Source organism: Nomascus leucogenys, chromosome 18 (genome assembly GCF_006542625.1).
Source record: "Nomascus leucogenys isolate Asia chromosome 18, Asia_NLE_v1, whole genome shotgun sequence".
In the NCBI taxonomy this organism is placed as follows: Eukaryota; Metazoa; Chordata; class Mammalia; order Primates; family Hylobatidae; genus Nomascus; species Nomascus leucogenys.
In genome coordinates, this window is record NC_044398.1 from 80,988,392 (window position 1) to 81,002,631 (window position 14,240).

Genomic DNA, 14,240 nt, shown 5'->3' on the forward strand with positions numbered 1-14,240 from the left:
TTGATGCTGAGAAGTAAGAATTAATATGGTGCCTGCTGCTGGTCCAAGACAACGGGGGAAAGATTGGTGACTTTGGGTTTTCTGGCTGGTTTTCAGATAGAACTGAACCATGTGATCAACTTGTTTATGATAATGTGAAGTCCAAAATGACAAATTTCAAGTTCGATAGTTATATTATTTAGGAAAACTGCAATATACCAAATAATAGTTGATTATTTAAAATACTATAAATATATATATATATTTAGATTTTGATAAAATTATTTAAATGTTTTTTAAATGAAGACATATCAGTACCACTGTGAACTATTTTTTTATTTGGGAAGTGAAAATAAATGCATATTAATATTCAAAGGGGCTGCCTCAGACCTTTTTAAGAAATGGAGGTATAGACTTAATAATTGAACGTAGAAATAATTATTCCAAGTTTAGTGGCTAGTAAAGTGATGTCTAAGAAGTTACTATGCTATAAATTATCTTCTAGCATTAATCCAGTGGGCAGGGATTTTCTTTTTAGTTCAACTTCACAACAAGGCGTATGATCACACGCGAAAAATGGGAATTCAGAGTGGAAATCTCGTTTTGAAAATCAGCTAACATTTAGTTTTCCACTTCAGCCAATTCAGATCACTGTGTTTATTGTGAGGACTTTAACAGCATCAGGTAAAATTTCCCTTTCTATATAATAGTAGCAGAGGGAGCGTAGAAGTTAGTTATCAGAGAGTTTGAAGGTTTCCAAATGGTTGCGTTATTGCTGAAAACAATCTACAATTTAATGTGGACTAACTCTGGACTGTACATGAACACCAGTATATGAAGAGCAAAGAAACTTTGAAAAATGTTATACACTGGAGGATTGGCTTCATTGTGGCTATCTTTTATGTCAACCCTGAAATCTGTCTTTATTATTAAAAGAAGTTTAATTTCAAAGGATGGCTCCCCTTTAAAATGGTTCTTGGGTCTTGACGCTGGAGGCAGAAGCAGAACTTGCATAGTCTGAACAAACGGGTGGTTAGAAAAGATTGTTTCAAGCCTCTGTGTTCCTAAGATCATGGCTAAATTTCCCAAATTCTGAACTGAGGTGAAAGGTCAGAGAAAGAGTTCATTTGGAATGGGATCTGGAGGTGCCCCTAAGGAAAGAAAGGTTGGCTGGACCTGGTGATTTAGGAGAAATCCAGTCTGCTCTCACCTGCTGCCATCTGCCATCTGCTTCTGCTCCATCTTCCCAGCCTCAGGGGATCCCCTCAGCTCTACCCTCTGGGTCCAGCCACCTCAGCCTTGGTGACCCCAGACCCGCTCTCTATCCACCACTAACCACACAGAAAGACTACTTAGTTTAAGTTTCCTCAAGAGGGGCTGAAAACATAAAGTCTCTTTACTTCGTCTTCCAGAGGGTTGTGTGTGGGCATGCATGTGTACACATGTATATGTGTGCACACGTGCGTGTGTGCAGTGGATGTGCACTTGAGTTCTTTTGGTGTAGGCGGTCATGTGTAGACTTCTCAGACTTTTAGAAACATGATACTTGCCTCTCTTTCCTGAGGTTAGGATAAAGAGACACTCAGACCTTTAAAGCTTTGTGCTTAATCCCTCGTCCTGCTGCGTGAGAAATAAGAGCTCACTGTGGGTTTGCTCACTGGTCTCTAACTGGACTCTCAGGAGCATCCAAAGCCCAGCCAGAGCCTCAGCCTGCTGCCTGGGCACCAGCCTCATCTGCCTGCTCATGCATGTCTGCTCTTGCTTCCTCTGACTTTTGGACATGCCCAGCTTACTCCCACATGTGTCTCAGATCTGCTTGCTCTGCACTTGTCCACATGAACTTTTCTGGCTCCAGACTTAGCCTTGCAGCTCTCACACAGTGTCAGAAAGATCTCTCAGCTCCAAGAGCCATGGCTGCCTTAGGACATTCTAGTTCCTCCCAGGAGGGGGGAGATCAGATACCCTTCGAGATATAGCCCCCAGAACAAGATATGTGTTTTGCCATTCTTCAAGGAAAGGAAATTTCTCTCTCTCTCTCTCTCTCTCTCTTTCTCCCTCTCTCTCTCTTTCTTTCTCCCTCTCTCTCTCTTTCTCCCTCTCTCTCTCTTTCTTTCTCCCTCTCTCTCTCTCTCTCCCTGTCATGACAAGTGCGTGAACAATTTGATTTCAAGCTTTATGGTCCAGAGCATCCTAGGCACTCAGTATGGTCCCCAAACCATTGCCTTCTAACCCGCTGCAGGCCTTTTGGGAGAAAGTCAACTCTTTTCCTTTTCTTAGGCTCAGTCTGGTTATTCAACCCAGAAAGGGGAAGCTGGGGCTGGGGCCACAGTGTTTGGACTCAGCCTGAAGTTCTTCTGTGATGGTTAATATTGAGTGTCAACTTGATTGGATTGAAGGATGCAAAGTATTATTCCTGGGTGTGTCTGGGAGGGTGTTGCCAAAGGAGATTAACATTTGAGTTAGTGGACTGGGAGAAGGCACAGCCACCCTCAATTTGGGTGCGCACCATCTAATCAGCTGCCAGCCAGGCCAGAATAAAAGCAGGCAGAAGAAAGTGGAAAGAACAGACTTGCTAAGTCTTCCAGTGTCCATCTTTCTCCCGTGCTGGATGCTTCCTGCCCTCAAACATCAGACTCCAAGTTCTTTAGCTTCTGGGACTCTTGGACTTACACCAGTTGTCTGCCAGGGCCCCTGGGGCCTTTGACCACAGACTGAAGGCTGCACTGTCGATTTCCCTACGTTTGAGGTTTTGGTACTTGGAACAATCCACCACTGATGTCCTTGCTCCTCAACTTGCAGACAGCCTATCGTGGGACTTTACCTTGTGATCACGTGAGTCAATTCTCCTTAATAAACTCCCTCTCATATATGCATATATCCTATTAGTTCTGTCCCTCTAGAGAACCTTGACTAATACATCTTCCTCCTTTCTGTCTTTCTCACCCAAACTAGAAGGCTACTACCAGTTGTGATCACAATTGTCCCACTGGTTTCCAATACTCTTTTCATAGTCATTTTAGCCCTTTAGGTTTGACACCTCTTCTTGTAGAACACTCCAATATGGGCAGAGTCCCTTCAGCTCAGCTGACAATCAGTTTACACATACTGTACCCAAGCTGTCACTGAGGAAGAAACTGACATCTTAGCCAGCCCACCTTGAGACCAGAGAGGGGTCTGCCTGAGTAGCCTCTCTGCCACAGATACCAGAGACAGGGCAAGCAGCCCCATACTCCACAGACAGCCCTGTGGCATCCTGAAACTCCTTGTTATCTTCACGTCCTATGTTTAGTTCCAGGGCAATTGAGGGTTTTTTTTTTGGTTCAAGGTTCAGTTCAGGAAAATTCTATATCTTTACAACTTATATTCTATCTCATTCAAAATGAGTATGTCTTCATTGATTCCCATGGGAATATGTATTCTTTCAACTCTATAATCATGAATAAGATAAAACCAATGAAAACTTGCCATGGCCTTTTAGTCTCCAAAAATTAATATTCACATGTTTCAGAAGTGGTGACATGGATAGAATTTTCTGATCTTTCATCCTAAATGGGTCTGTGCGCACTATGGAAAAGATGGGCAGGCTGCTCTCCACCTGTGTGTGCCATTGCTGGTGTGTGCTGACGCTGAATCAGGATCTAACTTGGTTCCCAGGCCCTTACTCAGGCTTTCTTCCCGCTTCTTCAAAACTCCAAACTCTAGGGCATTTTTGGGGTGACTTTGTGAATGAGGTGCAGGCTTCTGGAACATCTGGGCTTCAGGGAAGGTATCTTCCTCCCTCTGTTCTGTTTCCAGAGGAGCCCTACTGTGCACAAAAGGAAAAGGCACAGTGAATTAAATGGATGGGCGAGTACTCCAGAGTGAAATTCCTAGAGGTTATCTCAATTTTCCACTTACTATAATCCTCATACTATCTTAATAAGTTTTCCAACATTTCAATTCATGTCATTTATCTTCTTAAGATGGGAAAAAAGTTTTTAAAAATTACCTCAGCGTCCTTTGCATCAGTGAGATAAATGGAGAGGTCTGTGAGTGGCGAGTACCCTGCAGCAGTCTTTCTCTGGCATCCCATCAGGGCGGGTATGATCTGGTTCATATCAGTAGGATGGCCATAGGTCTCCTGGAAGGTGTTATCAACTAATTTCTGAATAGAGATAAAAGCCAGTGAAAGATGCTAAGGCTCCTTTCTAATTAAACAATTCACTGAACGAATTCTGTTAAAATTTAGTTTTCTCATGTAGAACAAATGCTGTCAAATACCCCAGGGAGTTGGGACAGTGGGTGAAAAATGAATCTTTAGTGATCAAATTTGGTGATCATCTGCTCACAGAGAGTGTGTCAGCCACCTGGAGGGTTATTCAAAGCAGATCTTAATCATATTTTTGTCATGTTTTGGTCTCTTCCTTATCTATTCCACAAAGCCTTAACAAAGAATCCACTTCAGCCCACACCAGAATAGTGGAAGGCTACCATTGCTTCCACTGTGGTCCAAGCTGCCCCTATCATTCTCAATGGACTTTTTAATGGAATCCCTCCTTCTGCCCTTGTCTCCCTACTGTCTATTCTCAACATAGTAGCCAGAGTGATCCTGTTAAAATGTGAGTCAGACCATGGAAGTCCTCTGATCAAGACCCTCCAAGAATTCTCCATGTCACCTAACATAAAAGTCAGAACCTTTATGGCCTTCAGGGCCCTTCCTAATCCACTGTCTACCACTTAGCAATCTAACCTCATTCCTTCTACTCTCCCCAGCCACCCTATTCTCCTTGCTTGTTTCCTTACTTCACATAGATTTTTTTTATGGGTCATCTCAATGAGACCTTCCCTCCCACCTTGATAAATATTGCACCTCTCCAATGTTCTCTGTTCCTCTTCCCTGCTTTATTTTTTGAAACACTTTTTAATCACAATGTGACATATGTATAGTTCGCATATTTATTTTGTTTATTTTATATATTCCCCCCTAACTTCTGCACTCTCTACTCACTCACACACCCTAGAACATAAGCCCTAGAAAGGCAATCATTTTTGTTGGTTTTCTTCAGTGACTTCTTCACAGGGCCTAGAACAGTGACTGACACATATTAGGCACTCATTAAATACTTGTTGGACCCAAAGTCAATCCATCGGTCATCCATTTGGAAGCCGTCTGCAAGACAGTGAGCAGAGTGGAGCAGAGAAAAGAATATACATGGTGGGGCAGAGGGGAAGCAAGGCAAGGAGAGACTGTAAAGTCCTGAGAGACAGAAAGAGTAGCCCTGATCCTCGACTTTCTAGTTCCCAATTCCAATTCCCATTAGGCCTCTGACATGTAATTTGTTTCCTGTCTTTGTATCGTCCACATGTGTCCATAATATTTCCTGCTCTATCCTTACAACAACACTGTCTAACTTGAACTGGCTTGAAAAGGAGAATAGAAGGAGATAATATTAGAAAAGGAATGGGTAAGCCAGATGACACAGAGCCTTGTGTCATTGTAAATACCTGGATTCTTGCTCTGTTTGAAATGAGAGGCCAGGAGAGCAGGGTTTTTTGTTTGTTTGTTTTTTATCAAGGAATTATGCACTGACTTTCATTTTAAGGAGCTCCCTCTGACTGCTATATAAAGAGAACTGCACTCCAGCCTGAGCAACAGAGTGAGACTGAAGAAGGAAGGAAGGAAGGAAGGAAGGAAGGAAGGAAGGAAGGAAGGAAAGAAGGAAGGAAGGGTTCTCCAGAGAAACAGAACTAATAGAAGAAATAACGTGAGAGAGAGAGAGAGATTTAAAGAATTGCCTCATACGACTGGGGGTGCTGGAAAGTCCAAAATCCCCAGAGCAAGCCAGCAGGCTTGAGATTCTGGTAAGCGTTGATGTTGCTGTTTTGAGTTCAAAGGCTGGAAACTCAGGCAGAATTTCTCATTACACCCCACTCTTCTCATTCTCTCTTGAAGCCCCTTCAGTTAAGCTTTTGACCCCATCAGGTCCTCTTCCACAATGGCCATAGTTGAGGCCACCAGTCTTGTGACTTAATACCACATCTATATGCTGAAACTCCTACATTTGTATATGTGGTAATCATATGTTTCAATCTGGAGGCAGAATCCCTTCTTTTCCAGGAAACCTCAATCTTTACTCTTAAGATCTTCAACTCATTGGATGAGGCTCACCTACATAATTTAGATCTTCAACTCATTGGATGAGGCTCACCTACATAATTTAGATCTTCAACTCATTGGATGAGGTTCACCTACATAATGAAGCTTAATCTGCTTTATTCAGAGTCTACAGATTTAAATGTCTATCACATCTAAAAAATATTTTCATAGCAACATCTAGACATATTTAATCAAACAAGTGGGAACTATAGCCTAGCCAAGTTGACATGAAATTAACTATTACAGGGGCCAGAGTGAAAACAGGGAAGCCAGTAAGGAAACAATTAAGATACTCTAGATGGGCAGGAATGGTAGCATGAACCAGAGTGGTAAATAACAGAGGTGATGAGAATTGGTCAAATTTTAGATATAATTTGAAGGTCAAGCTAATAGAATTTGCTAATAAATTAGATGTGAGAGTGAAGAATCCAGGATGACTCCAAAGCTTTTGGCCTGAACAACTGGAAGAATAGAGTTTCCATCAACTAAAATGGGGAGGCTGTGAGGGGAGCAGTTGAGGGGAGAAGAAAGAAAACTCAGGGATGGGGTGGAGCCAAGATGGCCAAATAGGAACAGCTCCAGTCTACAGCTCCCAACGTGAGTGACGCAGAAGACGGGCGATTTCTGCATTTCCAACTGAGGTACCAGATTCATCTCACTGGGGAGTGCCAAACAGTGGGTGCAGGACAGTCAGTGCAGCGCACCATGCATGAGCCAAAGCAGGGCGAGGCGTTGCCTCACTTGGGAAGTGCAAGGGGTCAGGGAGTTCCCTTTCCTAGTCAAAGAAAGGGGTGACAGATGGCACCTGGAAAATCAGGTCACTCCCACCCTAATACTGCGCTTTTCCAACGGGCTTAAAAAATGGCACACCAGGAGATTATATCCCACACCTGGCTCAGAGGGTCCTACGCCCACATAGCCTTGCTCATTGCTAGCACAGCAGTCTGAGATCAAACTGTAAGGCGGCAGCGAGGCTGGGAGAGGGGTGCCCACCATTGCTCAGGCTTGATTAAGTAAACAAAGCGGCCGGGAAGCTCGAAATGGGTGGAGCTTCCCGGGCAAAGAAGTTAAAAACCTTGAAAAAAATTAGACGAATGGCTAACTAGAATAACCAATGCAGAGAAGTCCTTAAAGGACCTGATGGAGCTGAAAACCACAGCTCAAGGAGGCCTGCCTGCCTCTGTAGGCTCCATCTCTGGGGGCAGGGCACAGACAAACAAAAGACAGCAATAACCTCTGCAGACTTAAATGTCCCTGTCTGACAGCTTTGAAGAGAGTAGTGGTTCTCCCAGCGCACAGCTTGAGACCTGAGAACGGACAGACTGCCTCCTCAAGTGGGTCCCTGACCCTCAAGTAGCCTAACTGGGAGGCACTCCCCAGTAGGGGCAGACTGACACCTCACACGGCCAGGTACTCCTCTGAGACAAAACTTCTACACGAACAATCAGACAGCAGCATTTGCAGTTCACCAATATCTGCTGTTCTGCAGCCACCGCTGCTGATACCCAGGCAAACAGTGTCTGGAGTGGACCTCCAGCAAACTCCAACAGACCCACAGCTGAGGGTCCTGACTGTTAGAAGGAAAACTAACAAACAGAAAGGACATCCACACCAAAAACCCATCTGTACGTCACCATCATCAAAGACCAAAGGTAGATAAAACCACAAAGATGGGGAAAAAACAGAGTAGAAAAACCAGAAACTCTAAAAATCAGAGCACCTCTCCTCCTCCAAAGGAACATAGCTCCTCACCAGCAATGGAACAAAGCTGGACGGAGAATGACTTTGACGAGTTGAGAGAAGAAGACATCAGAAGATCAAACTACTCTGAGCTAAAGGAGGAAGTTCAAACCAATGGCAAAGAAGTTAAAAACCTTGAAAAAAATTAGACGAATGGCTAACTAGAATAACCAATGCAGAGAAGTCCTTAAAGGACCTGATGGAGCTGAAAACCACAGTACAAGAACTACGTGACGAATGCACAAGTCTCAGTAGCCAATGTGATCAACTGGAAGAAAGGGTATCAGCGATGGAAGACGAAATGAATGAAATGAAGTGAGAAGAGAAGTTTAGAGAAAAAAGAATAAAAAGAAACAAACAAAGCCTCCAAGAAATATGGGACTATGTGAAAAGACCAAATCTACGTCTGATTGGTGTACCTGAAAATGACGGGGAGAATGGAACCAAGTTGGGAAACACTCTGCAGGATATTATCCAGGAGAACTTCCCCAATCTAGCAAGGCAGGCCAACATTCAGATTCAGGAAATACAGAGAATGCCACAAAGATACTCCTCAAGAAGAGCAACTCCAAGACACATAATTGTCGGATTCACCAAAGTTGAAATGAAGGAAAAAATGTTAAGGGCAGCCAGAGAGAAAGGTCAGGTTACCCACAAAGGGAAGCCCATCAGACTAACAGCGGATCTCTCGGCAGAAACTCTACAAGCCAGAAGAGAGTGGGGGCCAATATTCAACATTCTTAAAGAAAAGAATTTTCAACCCAGAATTTCATATCCAGCCAAGCTAAGCTTCATAAATGAAGGAGAAATAAAATACTTTACAGACAAGCAAATGCTGAGAGATTTTGTCACCACCAGGCCTGTCCTAAAAGAGCTCCTGAAGGAAGCACTAAACATGGAAAGGAACAACTGGTACCAGCCACTGCAAAAACATGCAAAATTGTAAAGACCATCAAGGCTAGAAAGAAACTGCATCAACTAATGAGCAAAATAACCGGCTAACATCATAATGACAGGATCAAATTCACACACAACAATATTAACCTTAAATGTAAATGGGTTAAATGCTCCAATTAAAAGACACAGACTGGCAAACTGGATAAGGAGTCAGGACCCATCAGTGTGCTGTATTCAGGAAACCCATCTCATGTGCAGAGACACACACAGGCTCAAAGCAAAGGGATGGAGGAATATCTACCAAGCAAATGGAAAACAAAAAAAGGCAGGGGTTGCAATCCTAGTCTCGGATAAAACAGACCTTAAACCAACAAAGATCAAAAGAGACAAAGAAGGCCATTACATAATGTTAAAGGGATCAATTCAACAAAAAGAGCTAACTATCCTAAATATATATGCACCCCATACAGGAGCACCCAGATTCATAAAGCAAGTCCTTAGTGACCTACAAAGAGACTTAGACTCCCACACAATAATAATGGGAGACTTTAACATCCCACTGTCAACATTAGACAGATCAAAGAGACAAAAAGTTAACAAGGATATCCAGGAATTGAACTCAGCTCTGCAACAAGCAGACCTAATAGACATCTACAGAACTCTCCACCCCAAATCAACAGAATATACATTTTTTTCAGCACCACACCACACCTATTCCAAAATTGACCATGTAGTTGGAAGTAAAGCACTCCTCAGCAAATGTAAAAGAACAGAAATTACAACAAACTGTCTCTCAGACCACAATGCAATCAAACTAGAACTCAGGATTAAGAAACTCACTCAAAACCACTCAACTACATGGAAACTGAACAACCCGCTTCTGAATGACTACTGGGTACATAACGAAATGCAGACAGAAATAAAGATGTTCTTTGAAACCAACGAGAACAAAGACACAACATACCAGAATCTCTGGGACTCATTCAAAGCAGTGTGTAGACGGAAATTTATAGCACTAAATGCCCAGAAGAGAAAGCAGGAAAGATCCAAAATTGACACCCTAACATCACAATTAAAAGATCTAGAGAAGCAAGAGCAAACACATTCAAAAGCTAGCAGAAGGCAAGAAATAACTAAGACCACAGCAGAACTGAAGGCAATAGAGACATAAAAAACCCTTCAAAAAAATCAATGAATCCAGGAGCTGGTTTTCTCAAAAGATCAACAAAATTGATAGACCGCTAGCAAGACTAATAAAGAAGAAAAGAGAGAAGAATCAAATAGACACAATAAAAAATGATAAAGGGGATATCACCACCGATCCCACAGAAATACAAACTACCATCAGAGAATACTATAAACACCTCTACACAAATAAGCTAGAAAATCTAGAAGAAATGGATAAATTCCTCAACACATACACCCTCCCAAGACTAAACCAGGAAGAAGTTGAATCTCTGAATAGACCAATAACAGGCTCTGAAATTGAGGCAATAATTAATAGCTTGCCAACCAAAAAAAGTCCAGGACCAGATGGATTCACAGCCGAATTCTACCAGAGGTACAAGGAGGAGCTGGTACCATTCCTTCTGAAACTATTCCAATCAATAGAAAAAGAGGGAATCCTCCCTAACTCATTTTATGAGGCCAGCATCATCCTGATACCAAAGCCTGGCAGAGACACAACAAAAAAAGAGAATTTTAGACCAATAGCCTTGATGAACATTGATGCAAAAATCTTCAATAAAATACTGGCAAACTGAATCCAGCAGCACATCAAAAAGCTTATCCACCACGATCGAGTGGGCTTCATCCCTGGGATGCAAGGCTGGTTCAACATACGCAAATCAATAAACATAATCAAGCATATAAAAAGAACCAATGACAAAAACCACATGATTATCTCAATAGATGCAGAAAAGGCCTTTGACAAAATTCAACAACGCTTCATGCTAAAAACTCTCAATAAATTAGGTATTGATAGGACATATCTCAAAATAATAAGAGCTATCTATGACAAACCCACAGCCAATATCATACTGAATGGACAAAAACTGGAAGCATTCCCTTTGAAAACCAGCACAAGACAGGGATGCCCTCTCTCACCACTCCTATTCAACATAGTGTTGGAAGTTCTGGCCAGGTCAATCAGGCAGGAGAAGGAAATAAAGTGCATTCAATTAGGAAAAGAGGAAGTCAAATTGTCCCTGTTTGCAGATGACATGATTGTATATCTAGAAAACCCCATCTTCTCAGCCCAAAATCTCCTTAAGCTGATAAGCAACTTCAGCAAAGTCTCAGGATACAAAATCAATGTGCAAAAATCACAAGCATTCTTATACACCAATAACAGACAAATAGAGAGCCAAATCATGAGTGAACTCCCATTCACAATTGCTTCAAAGAGAACAAAATACCTAGGAATCCAACTTACAAGGGATGTGAAGGACTTCATCAAGCAGAACTACAAACCACTGCTCAATGAAATAAAAGAGGATACAAACAAATGGAAGAACATTCCATGCTCATGGGTTGGAAGAATCAATATTGTGAAAATGGCCATACTGCCCAAGGTAATTTATAGATTCAATGCCATCCCCATCAAGCTACCAATGACTTTCTTCACAGAATTGGAAAAAACTACTTTAAAGTTCATATGGAACCAAAAAAGAGCCGCATCGCCAAGTCAATCCTATGCCAAAAGAACAAAGCTGGAGGCATCATGCTACCTGACTTCAAACTATAATACAAGGGTACAGTAACCAAAACAGCATGGTACTGGTACCAAAACAGAGATATAGACCAATGGAACAGAAGAGAGCCCTCAGAAATAATGCCGCATATCTACAACTATCTGATCTTTGACAAACCTGACAAAAACAAGCAATGAGGAAAGGATTCCCTATTTAATAAATGGTGCTGGGAAAACTGGCTAGCCATATGTAGAAAGCTGAAACTGGATCCCTTCCTTACACCTTATACAAAAATTAATTCAAGATGGATTAAAGACTTACATGTTAGACCTAAAACCATAAAAACTCTAGAAGAAAATCTAGGCAATACCATTCAGGACATAGGCATGGGCAAGGACTTCACGTCTAAAACACCAAAAGCAATGGCAACAAAAGCCAAAATTGACAAATGGGATCTAATCAAACTAAAGAGCTTCTGCACAGCAAAAGAAACCACCATCAGAGTGAACAGGCAACCTACAGAATGGGAGAAAATTTTTGCAACCTACTCATCTGACAAAGGGCTAATATCCAGAATCTACAATGAACTCAAACAAATTTACAAGAAAAAAACAAACAACCCCATCAAAAAGTGGGCAAAGGATATGAACAGACACTTCTCAAAAGAAGACATTTATGCAGCCAATAGACACATGAAAAAATGCTCATCATCACTGGCCATTAGAGAAATGCAAATCAAAACCACAATGAGATACCATCTCACACCAGTTAGAATGGTGATCATTCAAAAGTCAGGAAACAACAGGTGCTGGAGAGGATGTGGAGAAATAGGAACACTTTTACACTGTTGGTGGGACTGTAAACTAGTTCAGTCATTGTGGAAGTCAGTGTGGCGATTCCTCAAGGATCTAGAACTAGAAATACCATTTGACCCAGCCACCCCATTACTGGGTATATACCCAAAGGATTATAAATCATGCTGCTATAGAGACACATGCACACGTATGTTTATTGTGGCACTATTCACAATAGCAAAGGCTTGGAACCAACCCAAATGTCCAACAATGATAGACTGGATTAAGAAAATGTGGCACATATACACCATGGAATACTATGCAGCCATAAAAAATGATGAGTTCATGTCCTTTGTAGGGACATGGATGAAGCTGGAAACCATCATTCTCAGAAAACTACCGCAAGGACAAAAAACCAAACATCGCATGTTCTCACTCATAGGTGGGAATTGAACAATGAGAACACGTGGACACAGGAAGGGGAACATCACACACTGGGGACTGTTGTGGGGTGGGGGTAGGGGGGAGGGATAGCATTAGGAGATATACCTAATGCTAAATGATGAATTAATGGGTGCAGCACACCAACATGGCACATGTATACATATGTAACAAACCTGCACGTTGTGCACATGTACCCTAAAACTTAAAGTATAATAATAATTAAAAAAAAAAAAAGAAAACTCAGGGGTTCTGTTTTGGATCTGTTCCATTTGGAGACTCCACAAACATTCGAGTAAGATACCGGAAGGGCAATTAGATATATGAGTCTGAAGTTTAAAGTAGGGGTCCAGATTACAAAAATGTAGGTATTTCAACATATGGATGTCATATGAAGCCACAAGACTGGTGCCCTCAACTATAGCCAATGTTGAGGAGTGATAGGGTCAAAAACTTAATTGGAGAAGCTTCAAGAGAGAATGAGAAGAGAGGGATGGTAATAATGCAGTGCAACTAGGTAGAGGGGGCATTCATATACATACTTTACAGGTGAGGAAATCCAGACTCAGAGAGTGAGTGTAACTTGCCAAAAGACACACAACTGGTAAGAAACAGAATTGGGCTACAATCCAGGTCGCCACAATGAGTGTTTCACCCACTTCTCCAGGCCGACTGCCTTCTCTGCTGTCCCTTCCTTCCTATGCCCCTCTTGAGTTTTATTTTTTGGCAAAGGAGATATGGGGGGAAAGGGGAAAGAAAAACTACAGTTGATACTCGAGATAATACATGTAAAGACCCTTGGAAAACTGTAAAGCCATATAGATGAAGGGAAGTATTACTATTAAGTTTGGGAAGGTTTATTTATAACATTATCCCTTCCTGTGATGGCTAATCATTTAATTTCCCTCAGAATTGACCTTTAAAATGAGGAAAATTGGACTTAAGTTAGACAAACTAATGCTATAATTAAAACATGGTCAAGAAAGATTTCAGGGATCTTCTGGCAAAGAGATTGGGGAAGAAGCCCATCTCTCTGGTTGACTTCCCCTGAAAGCAAAATAAGCCATGAAACAGACTGTGAAAGATACTGTTCATTTTGCCATGAAATATATTGTGGAAGAAATATTGATCATTCAATGAGGAGCTATCAAAACTGGTTTTCCTTGAAGGCAACTCTGATTTTTTAATAACGTGATTTGGATGGGGACACTACCCATCCAGCCAAGGAGCATTCATGGAGGAAATCTATGAAAGCTTCAAGAAAAATCTATCTGCCCCATGAGTAAAAGATTGGCCTAATTTGAGGTCATGTGTGAGAGAAAGAAAATAGCATTAACCCAAAATGAAAGTCTCTGAGTCAGAGAAACCTGCGTTTCTCACTTTCCCCTAGATTTCTCAGCCAGCCAGAAAGGGAAATAACATGATGCCATCTAAGGACGTTGTGTTGAGAGCCTTCTATTGAAGTAAATGAAGTGTGTTTAGGAGATTCAGACCAATGTGCTTGTGAGTGGTTATCTAAATGTGACCCCTAGCGTCCAACTTGTGTGGCACTCACAGGGG

At 41.8% G+C, this 14,240-nt stretch overlaps 1 long non-coding RNA gene across 1 annotated transcript in view; it reads right to left on the reverse strand.

The window, feature by feature from the left end:
• Positions 1–3,349: 3,349 nt before the first annotated feature.
• Positions 3,350–14,240, reverse strand: part of LOC105737847 — a 111,217-nt gene continuing 100,326 nt past the window's right edge. The window contains exons 2-3 of the long non-coding RNA XR_004026777.1: positions 4,023–4,123; positions 3,350–3,781 (exon numbers count right to left, since the gene is read on the reverse strand). This is a non-coding gene — a long non-coding RNA (uncharacterized LOC105737847). The remainder of the gene's footprint in view (positions 3,782–4,022; positions 4,124–14,240) is intronic.